Genomic DNA, 27,320 nt, shown 5'->3' on the forward strand with positions numbered 1-27,320 from the left:
GGTTCATGGGTTGAAGCCCCATGTCAGGCTCTGCGCTGACAGTGTAGAGCCTGCTTGGGCTTCTCTCTCTTCTCTTTCTCTCTCTCCTCTCTTTTTTCCTCTCTCTCTGACCCTCCCTGCTTTCCTCTCTCTCTCTCTCTCAAAATAAACTTAAACAAAAAAAAAAAAATTTTTTTTTTAATGTTTTTTTTTTTTTTCTAGAGGCGCCTGGGTTGCTCAGTTGGTTGAGCGTCAACTCTTGATTTCAGCTCAGGTCATGATCTCACAGCTCCTGAGCTCAAGTCCTGCATCTCCCTCTGTCTCCCTCTCTCTCTCTCTCTCTCTCTCTCTGCCCTCCCCTGTTCATGCTCTCTCCCTCTCTCTCTCAAAAATAAACAGTGAAAAAAAATGTTTTTCTTCTACTTGTGACTAAATGAATATCAAATTCAACTCAGCTTAGTAATATTACAAATAAAGTTGAGTTTTAAAAATTAAGGTCCATGTCTTTTTGTTTCAATTTTCTGCATGAACACAGCTTTGCAAAACTTAATATTTTATATAAATAATTCCATGCAAAATACACCTTTAACAATGTCTTTTAAATTCATCATGAAAGTAAACACACATTTCAAAGCTGAAATTGTTGGATCAACACAACTCTTTACTGAGTCAGCAAGGTGTCACTGTCGCATTTCTCCAAAGGACAGGCTGCTTTGTAACTATTTCAGCAGAAATACTCATGTCACAGCCTTTAGGTCTTATTTCTATTGGGCGCCTGTATGTCCCCCCCCATTGTGTTCAGATCTGCCCACCTTTACTTTGTATTAAGGTACCGGGGCCAGTTGTCCCTGGAAGTCACGTAAAACGAGTGACGGTAAAGAAACTCCTTGTCTTCCCTCTGCTAGCCAGGCGTACTGGACTCAGGACTGACACTGAGCATTAAGTGTCAGTTCTTCATCTTTATCAACTCTGAAGAAATGATCCCTGACCTACCCACCTTAGAAGGCAATGTCTCATATGGGGCGCCTGGGTGGCTCAGTCGGTTAAGCGGCCGACTTCAGCTCAGGTCATGATCTCACAGTCCATGAGCTCGAGCCCCGCGTCGGGCTCTGTGCTGACAGCTCAGAGCCTGGAGCCTGCTTCACATTCTGTGTCTCCCTCTCTCTCTCTGCCCCTTCCCTGCTCATGCTCTGTCTCTCCCTGTCTCAAAAATAAAAACATTAACAAAAAATTACCAAAAAAATAAGGCCATGTCTCATAAAGAACAAGTAAATAATGGGTTTCTCTGGCCACAAAAAGACCACACAATGTTCTGTACCAGAGTAAAACAAGCCAAGGAGATTCTGAGGGACTCAGGTAAGGCAGCAGTCTGAGTCAAAACATGAAGATTGTTAACTTGTACCAAAAGCGGATGCCAATTTACACTGCCATCAACAGTGTACCAGCTCACTGACAGCAGGCTCTAGTAATCCTTCTGATTTGTCAGATTGAAAATGTTATTTTCGGGGCACCTGGGTGGCTCAGTATGTTAAGCGGCCGACTTCGGCTCAGGTCATGATCTCGTGGTCTGTGAGTTCGAGCCCCACGTCAGGCTCTGTGCTGACAGCTCAGAGCCTGGAGCCGGTTTCAGATTCTGTGTCTCCCTCTCTCTGACCCTCCCCCATTCATGCTTTGTCTCTCTCTGTCTCAAAAATAAATAAACGTTAAAAAAAAAATTAAAAAAAAAAAAAAAGAAAATGCTATTTTCTTGACCTCCTCCTCTCCCTTCCCCTCTCATCAGTGCAATTCTTTTTATTTGAATTGCTGATAAGTGGTAACAATGAACACATTTGCATGCCTACTGTCCACGTGCACTTTCTTAGTAAAACTGTACATCTCTACTGCCCGTCAGTCTACTGGGTATGGAGTATGTCTTTTTCCTACTGATTTGTAGAATATTGTATAATTATGAATATTATCTCTTTGGCTGTTATTTTTTTTGCAAATATGTTATCCTACTTTGTCATTTTCATTTTAACTTTTTAAATTTAATGCACAAACCATTTTCTTACAGCTTTATCGACAACCTTTCTCTTAATGAATTCCAGAGCCTCTACCAGACTTATAACTGCATGCTGAATACGAATGTAAGATTCCATATTTACAGGTATCAGACATTATTTACATTTAAACAATGAATATCCTGGGGCGCCTGGGTGGCGCAGTCGGTTAAGCGTCCGACTTCAGCCAGGTCACGATCTCGCGGTCCGTGAGTTCGAGCCCCGCGTCAGGCTCTGGGCTGATGGCTCAGAGCCTGGAGCCTGTTTCCGATTCTGTGTCTCCCTCTCTCTCTGCCCCTCCCCCGTTCATGCTCTGTCTCTCTCTGTCCCAAAAATAAATAAACGTTTGAAAAAAAATTTTTTTTTAAAAATAAAAAAAAATAAACAATGAATATCCTTTTCTTAAATAATGTTCTATGAGAATCTAATCTAACAAACCTCACTACATTATCCAGTTTGACAAAGCATGTTAACTTTTACATTAGCACTGCTTAGCAGTGGGGAAAAGGTGAAGAAATCTACTATAACATGAATTCATGACCTTTCTCCAGTTAATCACCAACTAATTAAGTTAGTTGGGAGGGAGGGAGCACAGAATGCATTCTTTATACATAACTATACTAAAACGCATGTTAAGTACAATGTTAAATAAACACAAAAGTTGGTATTTTTCAAAATTATAGATGTATGACTTGAGAATATTTTAAGATGAACCTACAGACATGCCTTTTAGACATGGATTCCAACATGATGTGACGAACTTCCTTTTCCTACACTTTATCCCAGTCTAAGCAAGCCCGAGGCAAATACCAGGATTAGAAGGAAATTGACAATATGCCATCAAACCGCGGTAGCAATTTCAGTGAGCATCAGGTAGGAATATTTTGTAGTAGACATGTATCCTCATGTCCTAAGGACTGACGCATCCAGGACTAGAGTAAAAGGAAAGTGAGAGATTCCTGTAGAAGAAACTCAAAGCTTTTTGAGCAGCCTAATCAGACATGTTGCCATGTAAATTACCATCACCACACTAGCCTGTGAGCTGTATGTGTGCAAAAGCCATAGATCCACGTCCAATCTGCACTACATTAAGCACAGGTGGCAATCAAATTCCGATAAAATTTATCCGGATTTGGTTTTGTTACAGAGAACTGTGGGGGAGGTGACTCAGAGGACCCCCTCAGGTATTCTCCAGCATTCCAGCCTGTCACTGTCCTTAACAGTGCAGTGTTTCACAAATCAGAGGAACACATGGGAAGGAGAAAAAAAAAAAAAAGAGAGAGAGACAGGGAAGCAAACCATAAGAGACTCTTAATGATAGAGAACTGAGAGTGGATGGAAGGAGGTGGGAGGGGGATGGGCTACATGGGTGATGCGTACTAAGGAGGGCACTTGTTCTGATGAGCACTGGGTGTTATATGGAAGTGATGAATCACTAAATTCTATACCTGAAACCAGTATTGCACTATATGTTAACTAGAATTTAAATAAAAATTTGAAACAAAATTTCACCCACAAAAAATGTAGTGTTTCAAACTGAACCCTGTATTCCATATGTGCTCTGACCGGCTAAGATCACCCATCCATGTATTTCATAAACATAATCTTGGACTCCATGAAGAGCTTTGATAGTAACATACAAGGCTGTTTTCTGTTAAGCAATTTAATTGACCTAGGTCTTCTGCACATGTTCCCCATCTTATTACTTCCCCCTACCAGATTCCTGTCAACTACAAACCTGATCAGTATGTCACACAGGTCTTTCTTTACTTATTAAAAGTACGTATACTGAAGCTTTCCAATTAAAGCAGGCCACCAAACTGCATTATAAGTTTAAACAACCACCAGGCCACCTAACTGTATTACCACTAGTGGTGATGGCTTACAGATTTCTCTGACCTTATAACACACATATATTCATACATTAAAAAAGTATCACACACATAGTATGACCGAACAGTACTTATCCTTAAGAACTAAGATTGCAATGATATTCTCTCTTCTATTTCATTCCATCCTAGTCCCTTGCTCCCTTCCTCCCTTTAAAATGCCACTCAGAGCCCTCTGAGCTGCTTTCACAAACAAGTGACAGGATGGAACCTGCAGTCTGTAAAACAGACTTCTAATCAATTAGGGTCGCTCTTTTACTAATGACAGCTAACTTATTTACAATGTTGAACTTCTCAAATTATCATAATATGGCAAAAAGATTTCATGACTTGGTTTAAGACTTGAAATTACAATTACATATTACAAAGCCTTATCTAGAAACATCTGTAATACATGGCCGATTCCATGAATATGTTAAAGGCCTTTTACCAATATGATCTGTTATCTTTAATTTTATCTACATTGATTCATATACAGATAGTCTCTTTTTTTAATGTTAGGCTGCTTTTTTTTTTTTTAACGTTTATTTACTTATTGAGAGAGAGAGAGAGAGGCAGAGAGAGAGAAAGAAAGGTGTGCTAGTCGGGGAGGAGCAGAGAGAGAGAGAGACAGAGAATCCTAAGCAGGCTCCGCACTCAGCACAGAGCCAGACGCAGGGCTAGATCTCAAGAACCAGGAGATCATGTACCTGAGCCTAAACCAAGAGTCAGCCGCTTAACCAACTGAGCCACCCAGGCACCCCTCATTTACAGATAGTCTTAAGGAATTAGGAGTTACATTGTTACAGTTTGAGAATTCATTCCGGAAAATGTGAACTGCACAACTATTTCTTTACAACCTAGCACTGTATTTCAATAATAGAGAAGGTTAATCAATGTTCACATTTTAAAATGTGACACCACTCATCCTCAAGCATGAAATCACAAATCCATGTTTCTTCTAGTTAAATTTACTACTCCCTTTGCTGCAGGGTTAGGGAAATATAGTCCATCTGATCATGGGCAAAACATCATGGCTTCACCCATATTTTAGTAAACGAGAAAAGCAAACAGCCAATCCTGCTCTTTTAAAAAGCTGGCAATTCCTTAAAAAGAATGTATAATTCAAACTGGAACTGTAAACAAGTGGGAGAATATGAAACAAAGTTCAAATATGAAGAAAAAAGCCTTTTAGAAAATTATTTTTGTGTCAAAGAAAAGAGAGATTTTTTAAAAAAGTTAAAAAAATGGTGTGGTTCTAAAAAGGTATACCTGAGAGGGGTGAAATGTTCATTTTTCTCTTTTGAGAAAACAATTTCCTATATTTCGAAAAAAACAATTTCCTTTTGAAAATTTACACCCTTCAAACTTCTATCTAAAGGATCAGATATAAACCTGGAAAATCACTTTCCTTCAGGGTCCAGCTCTGCTATTTTTGTTCTGGCCAAATGCCCATGAAAGCACAAACATGCCACAAAACCAGCCTGAGCCGAAGCACCATAGTTGGGGATTTGAAGGTTTATTTCCTTTTTAAACCACCGTATAGTGGTATTTAGTGTAAACAGGCTTTTTCCAGCACAAGTATTTGGAGCCACAGAATATATAGTTCCATGGCCCTTCGGAGGATGGTGTAGAACATTTTATACTCAAGGAGGATCTCTCCGAACCAGTCAGCAGATCCCTTCCAGCCCTCCATATCAACATACTAAGTGGCACGCAGATGTCTGATCCTGGGTTGGGAGAAAAATTCTAGGTAAGATAACGAAGCTAAAAAACAATTCATTTCAGAGGAAGTAACTGGAGGTCATTTGTCAACTGACTGGCACGATGCAATAGAAAAACTCTTGGGAAAAAGCTCCTGATCCTAGAGCCCAGACTCAGCTCATGGACCAAAAGATGTAGCCATGCCTCCTCCTGTGGTGCACATTCACTAGATGTTGTTCCAGGACTCCGTTTACCACTGGGGAGCCACGGCACACCCACATGGGATGACCGAAACCTATGGAGGACTAGCATACACCATCAGACCCTGTATGAAAAACCCAGATATGTGACATGAGCAGCAAGTTCAGAGGACAGACACAGCACCCTGTGCTGAAGACCTCAGACTTCAACTGAGAGGATGTTTCTTGAGCTGTGTTCTGTAGACAGGATAAAATTGGGTAAGAGTCAGAAAATGTATTACAATATACTGGAAGGCTTTATGCAGCAATTTGAATTATGGTAAGAAAACAAAAATTATTTTGTAATTTCATCAAGCTCTGGCAGGAAATAAAGTATCAAGTGAAGAGGAAGGCAGAAGGTAAAAAACTCACTGTAAACCCAAGTGCTGTTTACAGAGTAATCACATGCCTTCTTTTATTGCCCAAAGAACATTCCACACTTGATGGAGTGGTGCTTTCCAGGTGAGTGTTGACATCACAATACAGTCACAATGGAAAACTGCTTTTTAATCTGAAAGCTGTATCTAAAATACACAACAAAAACATCTTATATCCAAGGGAGTACAAAAAGTTAAGTTTTAGGTAGAGATCCCAAGCATCCAGGAAGAGCTATGATGGATGCAATTACTTAACACTGAAAACATATTTTCTTCTACAAAAGTTCTGAATATGGGATTCCATGTTTCCTTTACTATTTCAGCAGAAGAATCTACTAACTCAAGTGAATGTGGGGACTAAAGTATTCGTTTAAGTGCTATACAATCTGCAAAAAAAACCCATACGGAGATTATCCTTTCTGTGCAGGCTTCAAAAGCTACTTTCTTGGGTTTTTTGTTTGTTTGTTTTTAATGTTTATTTGAGAGAGATTCCTGTGCATGCAAGAGGGGCAGAGGGAGAGGGTGGAGGTGGGAGGAGGGGCGGGAGAGGGGGACAGAGAGAGAGAGAGAATATCCCAAGCAGGCTCCTCACTTGTAGCACAGTGCCTGACATGGGGCTCGGTCCCACGAACTGTGAGATCATGATCTGAGCCGAAATCAAGAGTTGGACGTTTAACCAACTGAGCCACCAGATACCCTGACGTTCCCGGTTTTTAACTTTATCTCCCAAATGCTTGGATTATCGCTAACCATATCGCCAATCTGTCAAAATGTTAGTGGTTCAAACAGGAAGTTAATGAAAACTGGGCTTTCCACAGGTGTTCCTGGGAGTAGGAGGTTGCACAGGGTGAGCCTGTTCCGGTGGGTGCTTGACGATGCAGGCTTTTTAATTTTTCCAGACTAAAATGACATTAGTCATGAGTCGGACAGTGGCTTCTAAACCTAACTCTAAGGTCCAAGGCAGGCAGGTGAGGGGCCATCTCTTCTCCAGCCCAAACACCTCATTCCTATCGGCTTTTTATCCTGAACTTCAGTGTCAGAAATTTAACAAAAATTTTTAAACTACTACTTTATAATAAACATGTCTGCAAGTTGAACACGGAACTATTTTCTGAGGAAAACACGGACCTAGCCTCCAAGTCAATTTATATAACTAGATTTGAAATCAAGTCCTGGTTAAGCTCTTTTTCTTTTTTTCACTTTTACGTAAAAAAATGTTTTAACGTTTATTTATTTTTGAGAGAGAGCGACAGGGTGCGAGAGGGGCAGAGAGTGGGGGGTGGCACAGAATCTGAAGCGGACTCCAGGCTCTGAGCTGTCAGCACAGAGCCCAACGCAGGGCTTGAACTTGTGAACCAGGAGATCATGACCTGAGCCAAAGTCGGAAGCTTAACCGACTGAGCCACCCAGGTGCCTGTAAGTTCTTTAATTTTCAAAGGCTGATACTGGTTACTGCTGGCCAGCTTAGCCAACTGTTAAGGCAGAGTGGTTACTAGAAAGTTACAACCTTGGACTTCTCTGGTACCCAATTTTAATAAAAAGTTCAGTGGTATGAACGATTATAGAGGGCTGCTCCCAAAGCTCCAGAGCATCAGAAAAATAATGATTTAATTGAACTGTACTCTGGCCTAATATTATTCCTTATGTTTTTATACTAAGATACCTTAAACTTGAACTTGGGTTTTACAGACAATTGTAAGACATTTTTACAGACATTTTACAAAGAAAATTGTAAGACAATTTTACAGACAATTACAGAGAATTGAGAGAAATGTAGTATGGACTCAGAGGCTGCTAATAAAGGATCTACAGGGTCTCCATTCCTGGAAAGATTACACTTGTCCTAAGCAGCCGGTTTGTTTTTTATCTCAGGAACAGTTTTGCAATTGATCTTGTTTTCTTCTTTGTTCTGGCCACTAAAACTTAAGAGCCACAGGTCTGGTGCCTAAGTATCTTGTGTAAAAGACATGCATTTATTTGTGTATTTACCCTGCCCCAAGAATCATTCTATTTGCCTTTCTTTATTTTTCCTTTGCTTCTTATGTAAATCTTTGGGGTGATGGTGGAGGAGGGGGAAGGGACACGAGGGGAAAGAAAAGAGAAGAAAACACACCCCTAACTTTTTCCATTTCCCTAAATTAGAAGGCAAGGAACATGAAAGAACAGCTAATTTTAGCACGAGGGTGTGGCTTTTAACCTTACCAACAGGATAAATTGGGTAAATACTGCAAGATCTAGTGTGTGAATTTTCTTGTTCAAGTGAAAATAGGCAAGGCTGCTAAGGGGACATCCTGTCTGGGAGAGATGACTAAATTAAGTCAAACAGGTAAAGTGTATCAAGGCAATCAACAGGTACGGGGTATGTTAAAATAAGGTACTTGTATCATTTTTCTTCAGAGTCAAATTAATTCCTATCTGTGATAACAATGGCCCAGGCGTCCCTGTAATTCGAGAGGTGGTCGGAACAAGCTCATCTCTCAAACAGCACCTTCTCCGGTGTGCAACGCCTATTTAGGCCCTGTCATTCTCCTTTCTGGTAAGTAAGGATGAATAAAAATATTTCCAAGTTTATTCGACATATTTTTCAAGTCTCTATTATGTGTGAGGCATCGCAGACGTTAAGGTCTAAATGGCTGCCTTTCTAGAAAAACACTTTTTAAAACCACTTATAAAAATGTATTCTCTTCAACTAGTGTATAAAATACCACTCATAAATTTAAATGGGTGAGCTGTACTTTCAAACTTTTATACTCTATTCCACTCTCTTCTCACAAATTAGTAAAAGCAGTAAGATTACAACTTGCGGGGAGGGGACAGGCAAAGGGCACAAGGTAAAAATGTAAACAAACTGCAAATGAGGAGAGAAACCAAAACGCCACCTAGTCAAATACTGGTGTTTTAGACTAAAGCAGATTAACAAAGCCGAACATTCCACCCTTGGGGAGCAAACATTCCAGTCCCTCCTTGTGTATTTCTGGGACTGCTGAGTATCAGTGCAGTAGCTTTTAGTCAGGGCTGGAATTCCTTTGGGATTCTGTGATCCAGTCCTTTATAGACTCCTCTGGGCGCTGAGGATATCTAAGGGCAGAGGAGCTACAAAGGAGCCGGCTTTTCAGACTAAAATGTGAGGACAAAATGAGAACAAAGGGGTATGTGGCCTCGGGGCAGACAAATAACCAAGCAGTTCATCTGAACTTATTCTTGGTCACCTGAACAAAGCAGACAGGAGGATAAGAACCCTAACAATCCTCAGGGCTGGGAAGGTCACAGGGTCACTCTGAAGATGCCCCCCCCATCTCCTTATGGCAACTGCTCCCCCCCTCCGCGCCCCCCATTAACACGGCTCCAAGGGGAGGTGCTCTAAGTGCTGTAAGAACCACACTCCCCCTGGCCCTAGCAAAGTAACCGAGAGGGGCAGGTAGACCTCTCCTTAGTGAAAGTCTCAACTGCAGGGCTGAAGCTCCATGAAAGGACTTTTACGAAGTGCAGGTGGCCAGGCTATCAGGTGGAGAAGGCTGGTCTGCGCAGAGGATGTGGTGAGCAAGCAGAGCAGAGAAACGCAGCAGCAAATGGAGAGTCATAATAAAGTCTGCGTTCCTGGTTCCGACTGCTGAAGGCCCGGGTGCATTACTGCCTTTTCCCACACTCCTCCTGAAATAAGCTTCCACTGAATCCCTGCCTTGTTGGAAGAAACAAGAGAGTTCCAAGTAGCACAGGGGCTACCTTCTAGGTATCGCTGCTCCAGTCCTGTGCCCCAAAAAGGCAGCTCTAACAGAGGGAGGGCTCAGACATTTCTCCTCTTAACTGGACCGAAACCCACCTAGTGAAGACTGAGAATGGCACTTTTACTCCTGTATGTACCCCTACACACCTCCATTCAGAGCTGAATATCTGAAATGTGTCATTAAATGACAGTAGAAGAAACATGAAAAAAAAATGTGAAAATAGGTCTGTTTATTATCACAAATTGAGAATAAAGCTCAAGATTATACAAGCAAATGTAAATGAAATGCAATTTTTTTCCCCAGCCATCCTAAACTGAACTCTCAGGATGATCTTGCAAAACTCCTGATCTTTCCCTTCAGGTAGTGATGCTCTAAAACTTGGAAGAAATACGGACAGGTATAAAGACTAAAAAATTACATAAATTAAAGTGTATGAATAGTGGCATATCATCTCCCTAAACTGTTATATGGCACCCAAGAACAACCATTTAAAAACTAGGACTCCACACCTTCTCTTCTTATTTAGCAGTTCCTGAGAACTGGAGGGAGAGCAGATGAGGGAATCTGGGTGAAAACAAGGTGTTTACATTTCGAGTGTCTCAGTGTCTGACCTGAGGCAAAGCAGAACATTTTAGAGTTAGAACATCACAGCTCTCATTCAAAGAGAAGCCAAGCCAATCCAGTGAAAAGTCCTCTGGGTTCCAGAGGGACCACGTAGCTGCTATGCTCCAGAACTAGTGCTTCGAAATCAAGCTATTTAAGGATCTGATGGACAGCCTTGTACTCTAAGCACCAAAAATGGGGGTGGGGGGGAGGGCCAAGAAACACCTACTTTTGCCACTGCTGTATGTTAGATGACATAATTTATCATCCAAACCAGGACAATTTGGGGAATGAAGGGGGATGCAATGAATAATTATGTGGGGACCAGAGGCATAAACCTGGACTTTCCTTGGCGAACAGGACATTTGGTCACCAATACTAAATTGTGGCTACCGTGCCTCCCCTATGACCACCCAACTTTTCTATTTCATTTCCCCCGATTAAGGAAAGCACCCTCCACTTACAGCAGGGCTTAGCAGAGTCACCTGCACATAAATAATTTATTAGTGGTGATAAAAATATGTCTCCCTTGGCAATATTTGGTATTTCAAATCAGTAAACATCAAAATTCACTAGGTTGATGAAGGAATATGCCCATGTCACAGAGTAACTGTAACTCTTCACTTCCCACCAAATACTCTGCTCCAGGCCAGGTGGTCAACAAGTTGCCAGTTCCCTTATAAGCTGAAATATTAGTCTGATTCACCCCACCATGCTGTCATTGCTGTCAGAACAGGCTGATCTAACTGATCTAATTTCCGCAAGAGCCCAGCTCCCCATCTCCATACCCCTGCCCAAACCTCTGAGCTATTTTACCCTGGCTTATGTACCCTTGTATTGGAAAATTACAAGAAATACAGTTCATGTTTGCCCCTATAGAACAAGGGCCATCTTCACATCATCTTCACAAGGTAGGATACTAAAGGAAACTCAACAGTGAGAGGTGTGTTTGTGCACACACATGAGTTTTAAATAAAGGTTAGGTGTAATGTGTCTCCTAACATCCAAGCACGTGATCTTAGGAATGACTTTGATAAACCTGAAACCATAAACCTTCTGAGCTCCCTGCTAAGAGATGACTTCACTAGGCTTCCAGCTGTCTCTACTTTGACCACTAGGAGGATATCCTCAGCACTAATTTCACCTTCTTTAGGTTTATGGTGCTGCATCAGATAGGGCATTCCAATAAATCAGTGCAACATCAATTGGAAGAATCTAATTTTGAATATCTTTAACAATTCAATGATTCAGAGAAGCAAACTCCATTTTCTTCTTTCACCCAATAGCTAATTTAAAATAACAGCTTTAGGGGCGCCTGGGTGGCTCAGTCGGTTAAGCATCCGACTTCAGCTCAGGTCACGATCTCGCCGTCCGGGAGTTCGAGCCCCGCGTCAGGCTCTGGGCTGACGGCTCAGAGCCTGGAGCCTGCTTCCGATTCTGTGTCTCCCTCTCTCTCTGCCCCTCCCCCGTTCATGCTCTGTCTCTCTCTGTCTCAAAAATAAATTTAAAAAAAGTTTAAAAAAATTAAAAAAAAATAAATAAAATAACAGCTTTACTGACAATAATTTACATACCACACAATTCGCTTGAAGTATACAATTCAATAGTTTCAATAGTTCAGAGTTGTGCAGCCATCACCACAACCAATAAAATACCTGGATTTTTTTGTTTGTTTTGAGATGCTGGAGATCACTTGCCGTGAGGATGAAAAACAAATACGTGTTATTTTATCTTCTGGCTTACATGAAAGGAATACCTTAAGAATCTGGATATATGCTGGACCAAAATATTTCACAGAAAAGCCAAATGGGCAGCATATGAAATTGCCTTACTCTCCCTCTCAATGCATCCCTACTAACATAAGCATTACTACTTAAAAAAAAAAAAATCTCAATTAACATCCCCCTCATTGTTTATTTGTATTTCTTTTTTAGCCACTACCTGAATTGGCTGTTTATTTATCCAGTGTTTGAGTCTTTGACATGTTTGAAAAACAGCATGCTTCAAGGGTTAAGAGGATAAGCTCTTACCAGACCCAAGTTGGAACCCCAGTTCTGCCATTTAGAAGAGAGGTATATACCTCTTGGGCAAAACATTTCCCTGATTATAAAATGATAGCATGACTTAAAATTTTAACATGATTAAACATCCAAGGTAGCATTTACTAATAAACAGCAGTTGCCAGTTTGAACAAGCTTTTGCTATGCTGAGCTAAATATTAACCCTTTGTCTATGATCATGCAAACTTTTTTTCACACATTTATCTTGTTTTTTTTTTTGTTTTGTTTTTTTTGCCTTTTGATCACTTGATAGCAATGGAAATAAGCCTACTTCCTCATCCAAAGGTCTATAAATATTCACATAAATGTTCTTCTAATTTATGTTTTTAAACTCATTCTTCCATCAAATTGATTTTCCCAAAGAATAACCAATTATCGAAAAATCTTCTGCTAAATAATCCTTCCTCTTTCCCCACTGATGTGTGATCTCACTCACCTAGTAGGTACATATACACTTTTCACTAAGCTCCCTAAGTTAACTTTTTAAAGATATGACTTTACTCTCTGGCCAACAGTAAGCTAACTTGGGCAATTTTCTTGCTTCCTAACATTCATTCAGTCTTCACATTCAAAAACATGGTAAGTCTCCATTCTTACATCTTCTTTCCACTCAATTAAGTTTGTAGTTTTCTTCATAGAGATCCTGCCCATCTTAGGCATTTCATTGTTTGTTGTATGAGATTTTTCTCCTAATATATAATATACAGAAGCAGGGGAGGGGCAGAAGGAGAGAGAATCCTAAGCAGATCCTAAGCAATCCATGCCCAGTGTGGAGCCCAATACTGGGCTCAATCCCGCAACCATGAGATCATGCATGACCTGAGCCAAGATCAAGAGTCGGATGCTTAATCGACTGAGCCACCCAGGAGCCCCCTAATATTTTTACAACTGGATACTGCAGGAAAGAAAAACAAATGCTACCAATTTTAAATATCTTTATGTGGTATATGGCTACCTTACCAAACTTAGTTTTTCAGTTGATTCTGGTTTTCCTAGGTTTAAGACTGTAACATCTGCACGTATTGCTATTTTCTGCCGGTTTTTCCTAACAGTTATACATTCTACTCGATGTTTTCTAGCATCGGCCAGGTTGATACTGAGCATCAGAAGTGTTACTGGACATGCCTATTTCACCTTCTTATTTCAAGGGGAATTCTACCACAGTTTTCCCATTGGCAGGTTGTTTGCTGTTGGTTTAACACAGATACTCTTTAATCTCCTACCAGCTTTTGAAGAGCTCATAATCAAGAACTGGTAAATTAGCACTGTTATCTTGGCGCACGCTGAGATGACACAGCACAAGTGTGCCATATACACTGGTGCCGGACCCCAACGTACCCTGAGGGTTTGAAACCCCAGGCTGTGTGACTTACTACCCATTTATCCTCGGGCAGATTATTTTACCTCTTGGTCTAAATTCCTTCATCTGTAAAATGAGGCTAATAACACTAATAACCACCTCTTTGTCAGGGCTGTTGGGAGGACTGAAATAATTAGAAAAATGCCTGGCGCGCAGTAAATAGCAAGCATTACCTGTTACCTATCTTCTTAAAGGAAGAGAACTGCCTATTTAATTATTTGCTGGTGTTTTACTTAGGATTTTCATGACTACTTCCCTAGGTGAAATTGAAACATAGTATCCTTCCTTTGTAATGTCTTATCAAGTTGTCATTCTTATATCCTATCAGGTTTGTAAGAGTTTTTGCCAGTTTTGAAACATGACTTTTTTATCTTTTGGTATTATTCTTCTAGGATCTAGAATAAATGAGATCATTTACTGAAAAATCTCTTTAAAATTTTAAAGAGAACTTATACTTTCTGTTATCATCCAGGTCCAGAGTTCCACTCACTTTTTTGGTTCGGAGGCCATGGCCTTTTAACCTGTATCTAATACCTTCCATGATTAATAACCTATTCAAGTGCTCTACTTCTTAAGACAGTTCTGAAAAGCAACCAGTTCCACTTTCATCATTAGATCTTTCAAAGTCATACATGACACACTCATTGAGAGCCAGTGTTTCTCTGGTCAATTCTTCCTGGAGGCACTCCTCTTTCTTATTTCTTCCTCCTTTCGACAACGAAAGCCTCTGTAGAAGATAGTTTTGCCCTTTTCACACACCCACAGAGCGTCTGTATACAACATCCTATGCTAAGCACCCTCATCTCTCTGTCTTCCTTTCACTATATTTAAGTGTAAAAGAAGATAAACAAGGAAAAAGTAACATGCCTCACCCTCACCACCATCCCCCATAAGGTTTTACCTTGTGTGGAGGAGGAATGCTCTATTGTCCAGCCCTCTTCCCAAGGAGGCAGCTTCTAATCACACACCATGTAGTTAGTGTTCAGGAATAAGGGCAAGACTAGCTCTTGAGTAAACAAATGGGTTATGAGCAACTGTAAAGAACAGGGATGAATAATCGTAACAATGTAAAGCTAGAAAGTATTTACTTGGCTGTGTGTACATCCCAGGAAGCTGTTACCAGTTCTAGCTCCTTTGTGTCTACTTGAGAAGGCAAGGCACAGAGGATGTGGGCCACTGAATTTGTGTCTAATGTGCTCTACAGTACTTCAGAAGAGCATAATATACAGCTTATATTCTAATGCAACGAACATAAGTAAAATGATCTTGGAAAAACATCAAAATGACTTCAAATCCTAGAAAATATTCCAACTTATACACTTGTACATTTTTCAGATAATCTCAAATATGAATGAAACTATCTTTACAGACATCTGTATCCTGCCTACATCCTTATCCAAGACACTTAGAATTCTATTACAAAAGGAAATAGTTAATAAACTATGTTTTGTAGCTTCTAGAAATCAACACTTTGCTAATGACTCACTCCCTTCTGGAATATGTCAGCAATCAACATCAATTTCAGTCTCTATGATTTGTGGATTCCACCTTTCCCTTTTTTGGAAAAACAGTACATTAGTGTCTCTAATCTTCCTCTCTCTAATCTCCCTGTCTTCACAAGTCCTAAAAGGTCACTGACAGGCAGGGGCACCTGCGTGGTTCAGTCAGTTAAGCATCCGACTCTTGACTTCGGCTCAGGTCATTGAGCCCTGTGTCAGACTCTGTGCTGACAGCCTGGAGCCAGCTTGGGATTCTCTCTGCCTCTGACTCTCTCTTTCTCTCTCTCAATAAATAAAACATTAAAAAAAAAAAAAGACAACTGACAGCCAATCAGTGATGTGAACATTCTCTCAGCGTCCTAGTATCTCACACATCCTGACCAGAAGACTTGACCTCATGTTTCTGTTACAGAAATTTCCTGTGTTCCAGGATAATTCTACATTCCAGTACCTTGTGGTGGAGGCAACATAGTGGTGGGTTACAAGGGCACACTCTGGGACCAGGGTTTCAAACCTAGATGTAGGACTTCAGGTCAATTATCTAGCTTCTTTTTTCTCCATTTACTCACCTGAAAATATGGGGATGAAAACAGGGTTATTATGGGATTAAATTAGGTTAACAGAGAGGTCAACGTGATACCAGCAGGTAACATACGTGTGTTATGTTAGCAATTATTTATTCTTTTTACTTCGTTTTTGCTTACACAAGTAGATAATCTTTATGCTGCCTAACACTGAAATGGTGGTATACCTCAACGACGCCAATCAGAACCTCTCATTTCAGCAACTCCAGGACATTTCCCTACTCAGGACAAATAGGCAATAAAAGAAACAGGGACAGACAATGCAGATGTCTCAGCAGGTTACATAAATGTAGGAGGCAGCCAGCTATGTTCAGAACAGTGAACAGTCTGCAAACTAGATCTGGCACCCACCATTGTTAATCTCCTATAAATGCCCCTTTTCTTAGGTCAGGACACAAAATTAAACTCCCAATAGCAATGTAAAATATTAAGGATGGAGAATTTTAAAAACTGGCATAAAACAAGAAAAGGCAACTTTTGCCTTGCCTTGTTCTTCCTTTAGTGACCAAAATTATAGGAATGCTAAATTAATCATTGATGTGGGTATGTTCATATTTGTATTTAGTGACCTGTTATAAAGAGAACTTATTCTACCTTTAAGATATTGTTTAAAAAGAATGGTTTAAAAAATAACAGTAATATAGCATAAAGTTCAGCAATTATGAGTCCATTTGCAACTATGAGGCAAAACAACTCTAAGTGGGTCCTTTTGACTACTTTAAAACTATTCCAGAAGGTTGATATCACAATGAATGATACATCTAGCTACAGATCAAAAGAGTCGATGTTCACATAGAGTCCGCTTTAACACGTTCAAAGGCTTAAAATATTTGTGAGACCGTGTATGTTGTAGCAGAGTCTCAGAGCTTCAGTCATCAGAAAAGCTAAATGGACTGGGCACTCGGAGCACATCAAACACATGATGCAGAGCATTTCTCCCTGAATCTTCACAACTACTTAATGCATAGGTTCTATTCTTGCTACTTTACAGATGAGAAAGCTGAAGCAGCATGGGGATTAAACACCCCGCCCAAGAAAACACAACCAGAATCTAAATCCAGGAATTCCAAGGCTAGAGCCCCTCTTCTTATCTCTACGCCGAGCTTTAGTTTTTTAAGTATCTCCACTGCCTTCTCACAATAGCATCTGAGGCATTTATAAACTCATGTAATTTCACAGTGTTTCTCAAATTACATGGTGCATTATTTTAGTAGCTCACAGCATACATTAAAAAATAATGCAGAATGAAAAGTATTCGAACACATCATACACAGGAAGGCCTAAGTATTGTTTCATGAAACTTCCTTCTCAGTTTTGACAGTGTGTTCATGTATGGTGCTGGGTCACTGATTGAAAATGTAATTTCTCACATAGGTTGAGGTTTAAAAAAAAAAAACTTATTTAGAGTGTTTATTCTTTTACTTAACAAAACTGAAAATCAAATTATTCCAATCTTAGTTGGATTCCAAACCTGATATAAGTAATCATCCCAATCAAAAAGTAAATGCTTTGAATTCCATACTATGTATGGATATGTAAAAAGTATGTAAATAAGAAGCTTTCTCAAATTGTGTTCCAAAAGAACCCTCCTTCAAGACTTTGAGGGAAGTATTTCCTGGGGGGGGGGGGGGGGTTGTAAACAAATTTGGCAAATTGGGAAATACTGCACATTATATTTCCTTTGTGGACAGCCACAATGCACATTACTAAAAACTCTGATAAGCTCTGCAGAAAAACAGTAACACAATTACTACTGAAAATTAAAATCCGATTAACTGCTTTTAACCTAGTGTTTCCCCAAACTTAAACTTCATTCTGAAACTTCTCCCAACTACTACTCTCTCATAAGACTAGTGTTCTACAAAACAGAATTTGGGAAACGCTGTTTTAAGTGAGCTGATCTGGAAAAGGGAGATCGATCTCTAAGAAAGTTCAGTTGTTATAGTACGTAAACCTTCAAAAATAAGCACAAATATAGCAGAGATAAATAAAATACACAGAAAATTGTGTTTTGGTGAATCTCATCTCTGAACAGTTTTATCAGAATATCACACACCTGTATCATTTAATAAACATTACCAAATAATGTGTTACACTATGAAAACACAGGGTGGGGGAAGAAGGAAGAGAAGAGATATGAAAAGAGATTTTAAAAATCTGCAATTCAAATAAATTACAATCTATTGTACAAAACTTACATACATAGGAAAAACTTAAAACTCACACACGAACACCGAATAGAGAATAAAACCATACTGTGAAGAGACAGCCCAGATCTGCAAAAGTCTTGATAGTGACCTGAGTTTCTGTCTCACAACTTAGAGAATCTAGAAGTAAACGAACTGGCTGATGATAACATGCCAGCAAAGAGGGGGAAGAGTTGTTTACCTAGACTAGGAACACTTTGAGACTGGTATACAGAACAGGACCCAGCATAATGGGCTACAGAAACTTCTTGTGGAACAAATTAGTTCATAATAGATGTTCAGGAGTTATGAATGCTCAGGAGTGGCAAATATGTCTGCCATCTCCTGCCAATGATAGAACCCTGGGCTGGAAGTAATCCCCCGATCTAAACCGGCACACCACCTTTCTTAGAGGATTAGTATCAATTATAGCCAAAGAATATTATCTTTAGTACCAATTATAGCCAAAGAATACTATCTTAAGCATGTTCTTCACATCTTCAAATTTGATTCTACATTTTGGTCCTTTCTTTTCCACCTCCATGGTCTCTGATTAATATTTTTCTTTTTCCCAAAGGAAAGAGCTCCTAGAACTCCACAGCATATATATTTAAAAGTTGACTATAAAATCTGATGTGAAGCACTTGAGAATTTGTTAATCATTAGTTAGACTTACTAAGCTTGTATTTTACCACCAGATAACATTAGTTCTTAGCCATTTATTTGTAAGTACAAAAGTAGAAAATTTAAAAACATATTGTGATGTTACATTACCTGAAGCAGAGAACTACCGTACTGTGAAATAACACTATGCACCTGACCAACCAGAAGAGAAAAATGTTAAAGCGTGGGTACATGCCATAAAGCCCTCATAAAGAAACTGACTTCATGACCAAAGGCAAAAGGAGAGGTACCTGGTACAGGAAAAAAAGGCAAGTCAGAAAGTTTACGCAGAGGATCACTGAAAATAAGGGCCAAAGAGGGGCACCTGGGTGTCTCAGTCGGTTGAGTATCATCTCCTCATTTCGCGGGATCAAGCTCCACGCTCAGTGTGGAGCCTGCTTAACATTCTCATTCTCTCTCTGTCTCTCTCTCTCCCTGTCCCTGTCCCTCTGCCCCTCTCCCTACCACCCTCTCACTGAAATGAAGAGGGGGGGAAAAAAAAAGAACAAAAGAGACAAGGGTTCTCAGTCTGATCCTCTCAGCGTAACAATGGCATGACTGGAAAGGCCGAGAGGTGGAATAACTTGCCCAGAGTGAACTGATTAGACACTGAGTCAGTACCCAGCCCAGGCCTTCCAATGCCCAGGCTTCTGTGTCGCTGTAACAAGGGCCTCCCATCTCTCTACAAGGCTACCATGAAAAATAAACACCACCTACTGGCCTAACTAAAACTATAAACCACTAATCAACTCACAACTCCATACAACCAGAGCATGTAGAACAAACCATCTCATTTTGTATTATAACAGGTGGCTACTGTCTGGAAACCTATTAAAAGCCTCATTAGGCTATATTTACAAACTTAATTCTAAAGTACTAAATCAAGAATGGTCAGCAAAAAAACTAAGACTCTGTAGAAGAAAATAAAACTGAGAGTCATACCGCATTCCAAGGAGCACACATTTTGAAGTGAGGCAAATCTAGGTTTGAATGCTAGCTCAACTGTGCAGTGCCTGTGCGACCTTGGACAAGGCCCTCAACTTTCACTTCCCATCTGTAATGATGCTAGGGGACAACACTACCTACCTCAGAGGTTTGTGCAACACTCAATGGTACTCAAATGGTAATTTTCTCCCCCGATCTATTTTGTCCATCTCCCTTGATTGTTTGTCTATTCCAACTTTTAACTTCATACAACCACCCCCTAAAGACTTGCCAGCTGCATCACAATTTTAAACATGAACACACACCTTTAAAAAGGGATCATGCGCCAAAGAGCATGTAATACGTGAATACAATCTTTGTAAATGTTAGTGAAAAGGTTTAAAGAAGACAGTGCTGCATAAAGTATAAAACTTAGTTTCTTTCAAGCAAACTGGATAAAGAATGAACAAAGCCAGGCTCCAGGATCAGCCCTGTGTCTAGTAAGTCACAGGACCCTGAGCAAGTGACTCCACTTTGCAGAAAGCCCCACGGGTTACTGCTCAAAGTTAGCCACACACGACTCTAGTTATAGTGGGCCTGTATTCGCGTCTGCAGAAAGAACTATTCTGACCGCAGGGTCTCTAAAATGCTCAGGTTTCTTCCCCCTGCAACAAGTTTGGCATCAGCATCATGACAAAACATATGTGTCCAGTGCTTTTTATTCGCCAGGCCCTGCTCTGAGCACTTGAGATGCAGTACCTAATTTAATTTCCCTATGGTTTTCTCACGTATGGGCTATATTACACCTGTCCAAGAAATCTAAGCTACAGAGAAGTCAAGGAACTTGCCTAAAGTTACAGAGCCCGCAGGATGGGCGAGGGTTCAACAATCCAGGGAGTCTGGTTGCAGGGAGTCTGTTAGTGCTTTTAACCACTAGTAATACTGCCTCTCAGAATTCCATAAATCCCAGAGTGGGCTTTAACTATAGGCATGTAAAAAGAAATGTGCTCATGCTATTTCTTCCTCATGCCCAGATACAGCTGATACAGAACCCACTGTGGAGGGAGAGAACCATGAGTAACACGTTAACGGTACTAGAAGACCAAGCTATTAGACAAAGTTATAAAGTAGCAACTTAATTAAGATCAAGCAACAAAATGTATATTTTGTTTCTCAAACATTTCATCAAAATATTCAAAGTAATGTGATGTTTTAACATGATCATACTTCCTTAGTCATCAACAATTGATCTTCTGAGTAATGTTCACAGGGAACAATTCTAAAAAAAAAATGATACTGCCACTAAACATTGGTTAACTAGATTTTCTCAGTCTTTGTAACTACGCACATGGAAATGCATATATACATACAAACAAGCAAACCCAAATATACAACACTATACTTTCAGTATCAAAGTGTGAAGTTAGACACAGTGTATTAAGAATCATGCGAAGAGGTACGTGCCGGACGCTGCCAATTAAATGGCCAGAGCGTCTACCTCCCTCCTCTGGGGCCACTTTACACCTGACTGACCTCTTGCAATTCTCCGCATGCCATTCTTCCTTCCTCTGCCAGCTTAACATCACAGATGCTAATAAGGCACAACTCCTCCATCCCCTCACCCCTTCTATCTCAAGAGAGATGTTAAAAGCACAGTGGAGCCAGGAAGCTCAGGAAGGTAGAGAAGGACGCATACACACGCGCGCACACACACAAATCCCAAAACAAAATGCTAATGGCAACCACCTGTTAAGCTTCATTTTATCACTATCAGTCTAGCATCTGTCACCCATTCTATAGTAACTCTGCTCTCCATCCTTGGAAGGCCTGAGAAACAGAAGCAGAACAAACATTTCACGCTTACCGCCGGACGGGTCTACTCCACAAACGCTGGCGGTGGAAACGCTTGTCTCACTTTGCTCTGCCGCCATACTCTGGACTGATAAAGGCAGTGACGAGGGTCCAGTCAGATAGCATCGAAGGGTGAGACACACAAAGGAAGAGCGCTCGTACAGCTCAGTTCCTCCTTTAATTAAGGATGGCCCCAACACCAGGCTTCTCTCCAGTAACAACCAAACTATAGACTGATGACTAAATCTTTATGCCATTTTTAGGCTACTCGGCTTGATCTGCATTCACACAAATACAAGATCTTCACACCTCAGTAATAATAAAACAAGTCACAAGCAACCTAACCTGGAGGTTCAGAGATTTGCTCTTTCCCACAATCTGATAACACAACAAAGTTTTACCATTTTGCTATGATCCATACTAATCCACCTAACACATTCCTATTTCTGTAACACCAGACAACATCCATGAAATTCCAAATCAAAAGGAGCCATGGAAAAAAAGAAAATGGATTTTTAAAACAGAAATACCACCAGAAAGGTAACCAGAAGACACTTCCTGAAGTGAAATTTTACCCTATACTGGATTTTATATTCTGTGTGCCGGGTGTGGTTTTTGATTTGTCTGTATTTTTACGGCAGATGGCAAAACCGGGAATGATCAGAAATCAATCCCTCCTGGAAAAAAGACTCTTTGGTAAGCGTGGCAGTAATTACAGAAATCTGCAACCTACCAAAGTTGATCAAAAGAAAAAAACTTTAGTAAATATTCAAAAGTAATAAAGGGTGCTTTGTGGTATATACATTTGGAATATAAAAATAAAGATTCAAATAAAACCAAGTTATAAAACAAAACCCCATACTTACATTAGACTTTCTTAACTATTTTTATATTAACTTTATGAAAACTTATAAAACCCAACTCAACATCTCACTTTATATGAAACAGAAGCAGAGACCTCATTAATACATTTTAGAATGTAAAGCAAAAGGGAAAAAAAAAAAAACTGTTTTAAACGAGAACCTGCAGTCTGAAACGCAAAGGAACTAACTTGAAGGGTCTTAAAATTAAAAAAAAGAAAAAAGTCCCTTTTGTTATAGCAGCAAATTATTTCACCAAATTCTGTACTTTACTAAAGAACACCAACAGAAGAACTAAATATATACAGACTAAGTCTCTGTGATATCATGATCAAAAAGTAGTTAACTTATATGGACAGACCTAGCATAAAGACTATTTGGGGGGGGGAGGCGGTGCTGGGGTGGGGAGTGTATCACTGTGTAAGGGAGATATTATACCAGCTAAGAAAATAATCTTTTTATAGTGCCTTTAAAAAAAATTCATACACTCATACAGCAGAGATGTGTGATCTCTTCCATATCTGACGACAACACACACCCCAAATAATAAAATCTTTCTTTATTCAACAATAGGATCCAAATCCTACAAAGAAGTTAATAAATATACTCCAAACAAAACGCCTTTAGAAAAAGTTCTGCCCACAGTAGCAGTTATTAAGCATGACTACTGCATTTGATCTGAGATAAATAGTGCAACTTGTCAGAAAAAAAATAATAATAATACATTTAAGACTTCCCTTACTTGGGTAAAAATATTTTTACATAAAGATATTTAATGACAAAAAATTTTAATAAAATCTCTCTCTCTCTCTCTCTATATATATATATGCAGTTTTTATTTCATCACACAAAGAAAAAACAAGCACAAAAAGACTGAAAAAAATATGCAAAAATGTTAACAGTAACCAAATCTAAGTGGTTAAGGTTACAGAAGATAATTTTTAAAAATTTTCTAGTACTTAACTGCATTTTACAAGTTTTTTTTTAACTGAAAAAGTTGACATTCAATTGTCATATAAGCAAACAACAAGTAAGTGTTTACAAAACCAACACGGGTCCTAAGCTTCTTCAACAGATCATATTCTAGACTTCAAATACAGCTATTTGCCAGTAATTTGGGGAAAAAATGTACACAATCACACTAGATTTTCACATCTCACTCTCCTACATTTTCATAACTAAAAACTAATAAAGGAATGTTTACCTTTTTCTAAATAGGTTCTATGTCCAACTTGCCATCCCAGAATATTAGTAACAATCTGATTTTTTTTTAATATCAATTTAGATTGCTTTACACAAATGCCACTTCAAAGACGTTATGATCAGCTCAGTAATTCCAAAGCGTAGCCACCTCATAATACACAGTGGAAGAAGTTTTGATGCATCTTAGTGAACTGCCTACAGAAATGCCTAGGTGCAGACAACCTTATTTTATACACATCTTTCCAATACCTCTTAAGCACCTGATATCTAGTGAAGCTTTTTGCAAAAGGTACTTCTCTTAGCTTGAACATGAATTTATTTGTAGCTGTCAAAATCGATCTTAAACTGCGTTATATTCAAGGCACAGAATGTCAACTCTTTACCGGGCCTCCTCTTTCTTTCACAAGAACGCCTTTAGTATCTCCTAGCTTACATTTCCGGGCTCATGAGTCACTGAGAAATGAGCTCCAGGTTTACCTTAGAATGCCGTTCAAACAGCTCTTCTACAGTATTCATGGATCTGGCCCCCAAATACCTCTTTAGCCTACCCTTAACTCCCCAACATGGTCATAGGCAACTGAATTATCCACTACTTCTAGACTATGCCTTTTTATCTTTGTCCTCTAGTTTGCTGCCCCTCCACATACCGTCTGTTGCCCAGCCGTCCTCTCCTAAACCCCATAAGCCTTCAAGACTCCGCTTAGCACCACCTCGCCCAGGAAGCCTTCCAGATTTCTGCTAGGCGGAAGTGATCGATCGGTTCGGTCATCCCTGAGTGCCTTCCTAGCACTTTGTAGTTCTTTCACAGGACTTATCACCTCCTTCCTGGTACCGAGGTTATTTGTGTACTGGTCTTATCTCCCACACCAGAAAGTGAGCTCCTCGGGGGAGGGAACCGTGGGCCCCTGTTCACCTTTGAATCCCTCCGGCGCGGACCGACTACGGCACCTGCACGCAGTGCAGCGCTCAGCCTGGTTCAACCGAACTCGGGAAGGCTCTGGCCGCACAATTCCTAACCAGAAGTCAGTTAGGCATTTTCCCGAAATGAAGATCACAAAGATGCTGCCTGCCGCCCCATAACAGGAAGTCTACCAGGGGCCAGGAGCCCGTGCGCGGTGGGAGTGACAGCTGGCCCGGCCCGCACCTCCCTGCCCTCCCGACTCCGGCCGCGGCCGCCCCCACCCGCCATCCCTGCCAGAGAACCGCGGAAGGGTGGCAGGAGAGCACCGGGCTCCCAGAGCTCCGGCCGCAGGCCTCTGGGCGCCGCGCCGGCGACGGCGAGAGCAAGGAAGGGAAGGCTCCGCGAGGGGCCCGGGCCGGGCCGGGCCGGGCCGAGCCCAGCCCAGCCGGGAGGGCGGGCCGAGCCGGGCCCGCCGCCTCCGCCACCCGAGAAAATGGAGGCAGCCCGGGGCCGGTGACGGGCCGGGGCAGGCGGAAGCCGGGCGGGCGTCCGCGCCGCGAGCAGGGCCGGACCGGGGGTCACTCACGGGGCTGGGCCGGGCGGCTCCCTCTCCGCCTCCGCGTCGTCGCCGTCCCCGTCCTCGGCCGCCGCCGCCTCGGGCTGCTCGCTCGGTCCCCGCGGGGCGGCACGGGCGCTCGGCCCCTCCGTTGTCTTCCGCCTGCTCCTGCTCCCGGCGACGGGCTCCCGCGGCAGCGGCGGCTGAGCGGGCGGACGGCGGCCCAGGGGCTCCCGCGGCGGCCGCCGCACTGCTGCGCTCGCTCGCTCGGGCTGCGGCTGCGGCTGCTGCTGCGGGGCCCGGCGCCGCCTTCGCCTTCGCCTTTTAGCCGGCTTCTGGAAGCTCAGTCTCTCCCAGGCCGCGCCGCTCCCCGCTCCCGGCCCGAGCCCGGCTTTGACGTACGCACTGCGCAGCCGCCGAGGGCGCGACGTCGGGCGGTGCCGCAACGCCCCTTTCAGCCTCGGGCGCCCCCGGGCGGCCGGGCGGACTCGAGCCACCGGAGTCGGCCCCTAGGCCGAAGCAGAGGGGGACGCCGAGAAAAAACAGCAGCAGCGGAGGACGGGAGGTCTTTCCCCTGCCACTTTAAGTGTTGGTGCTCAGCCCTTCTTGTCGGTCTCGGCTCTCTTCCCGGAGGAATCCTACGTCCGCTTTGTACGACCACTTCCTCAACTCTTCACAAAGCCTTGTTTCTGCTAAAAGCTTTGTTTTTGTTATTCGCTATTCTCGGTGGTGGCCAGTGAACGAAACAGTCCCTGCTCCTGAGACAACCAATAAACAAATAAACCAGCACATATATGTCATTGGATGTTTCCAGTGCTATGGAGAAGCTAAGGAGGGGAGAGAACGGAAGATATTGTTACCGCACTCCTGCAAGGGGAAGCTGCTGGAAGAAAGAGCATGCTGTGGGCGTCGTGTTATGGAAAGGCAGAGGGAACAGCAAGGATGAAGGCCCTGAGGTGGGACAACAGGGAGTCCAGCAAGGCAAACGCACAGAGGGAGGGGGGAGGGGAGTGAGAAGGAGAGAATGGGGGCCAAATAGAACACAGTGAGGACTTTGGTTTTTTTTTTGTTTTTTTTTTAATTTTTTTTTTTCAACGTTTATTTATTTTTGGGACAGAGAGAGACAGAGCATGAACGGGGGAGGGGCAGAGAAAGAGGGAGACACAGAATCGGAAACAGGCTCCAGGCTCTGAGCCATCAGCCCAGAGCCCGACGCGGGGCTCGAACTCACGGACCGCGAGATCGTGACCTGGCTGAAGCCGGACGCTTAACCGACTGCGCCACCCAGGCGCCCCTGGTTTTTACTCTACTAGAGATGTGAAACTATTTGAAGGGTTTTCCGCAGAGAAAGTCATGATCTGACATTTCAGACGGCTGGAGAGACTAGCCTAAAGGGCCCGAGGGTTTCAGCCAAGAGACTGAATTGGGGCGATAGTTGATAGGGCCAAAGCAGATTTTTTTTTTTTTTAAAGTTTTATTTCATTTTGCGCACTTCAAGAGACTGGTTAGAAGGCTTTTGAAATAATCTAGTCAAGAGAAGACAGGGGGCATCTGGGTGGCTGGGTCGGTTAAGCATCTGACTCTTGATTTTGGCTCAGGTCATGATCTCACGGTTTGTGGGTTGGAGCCCTGTGTCCAGTCTCTGTGCTGACAGCACAGAGCCTGCCTGGGATTCTCTCTCTCTCTCCCTCTCCCTCTCTCCCTCTCTCCCTCTCCCTCTCTCTCTCTCTCTCTCTCTCTCAAAATTAATAAATATTAAGAGAGAGAGAGAGAGAAGACAGGCTCAGTCCAGGGTGGTAGCACTGAAAAAATAAAGAAGTAGTCAAGTTCTAGACACATTTAGAAGGGAGCACTGACAGATTTTTGCTGATTCCTAAAGTTTTTTTCTTTTCTCAAGCAACTGGAAGATGCAATTCGTAAAGTGAGGAAGACTTAAATAAAAGCAGACAGGAAGGGAGGAACTTGGGAATCCATTTGGGGGCATGTTAACTTTGAGCTGCCTGTTAGACACCCAAGTTGGAACCGGATATAGAAGCCTGGGGCTTGGGGGAGAGGTCCAGGCTGGAAATAGAATTTTGGGAGTCCTCAGAATAGGTAAAATCTGAAGACTCAATGAGAACATTTGGAAAGTGTTAATGA

At 41.7% G+C, this 27,320-nt stretch overlaps 1 protein-coding gene across 1 annotated transcript in view; it reads right to left on the reverse strand.

The window, feature by feature from the left end:
• Positions 1-25,327, reverse strand: part of CAB39 (calcium binding protein 39) — an 89,548-nt gene extending 64,221 nt beyond the window's left edge. The window contains exon 1 of the mRNA XM_040450740.1: positions 25,212-25,327. The gene's annotated coding sequence lies outside the window, so the exon portion shown is untranslated. The remainder of the gene's footprint in view (positions 1-25,211) is intronic.
• Positions 25,328-27,320: the final 1,993 nt, after the last annotated feature.

Source organism: Herpailurus yagouaroundi, unplaced genomic scaffold, assembly GCF_014898765.1.
Source record: "Herpailurus yagouaroundi ecotype Mexico unplaced genomic scaffold, PumYag 202, whole genome shotgun sequence".
NCBI lineage: Eukaryota > Metazoa > Chordata > Mammalia > Carnivora > Felidae > Herpailurus > Herpailurus yagouaroundi.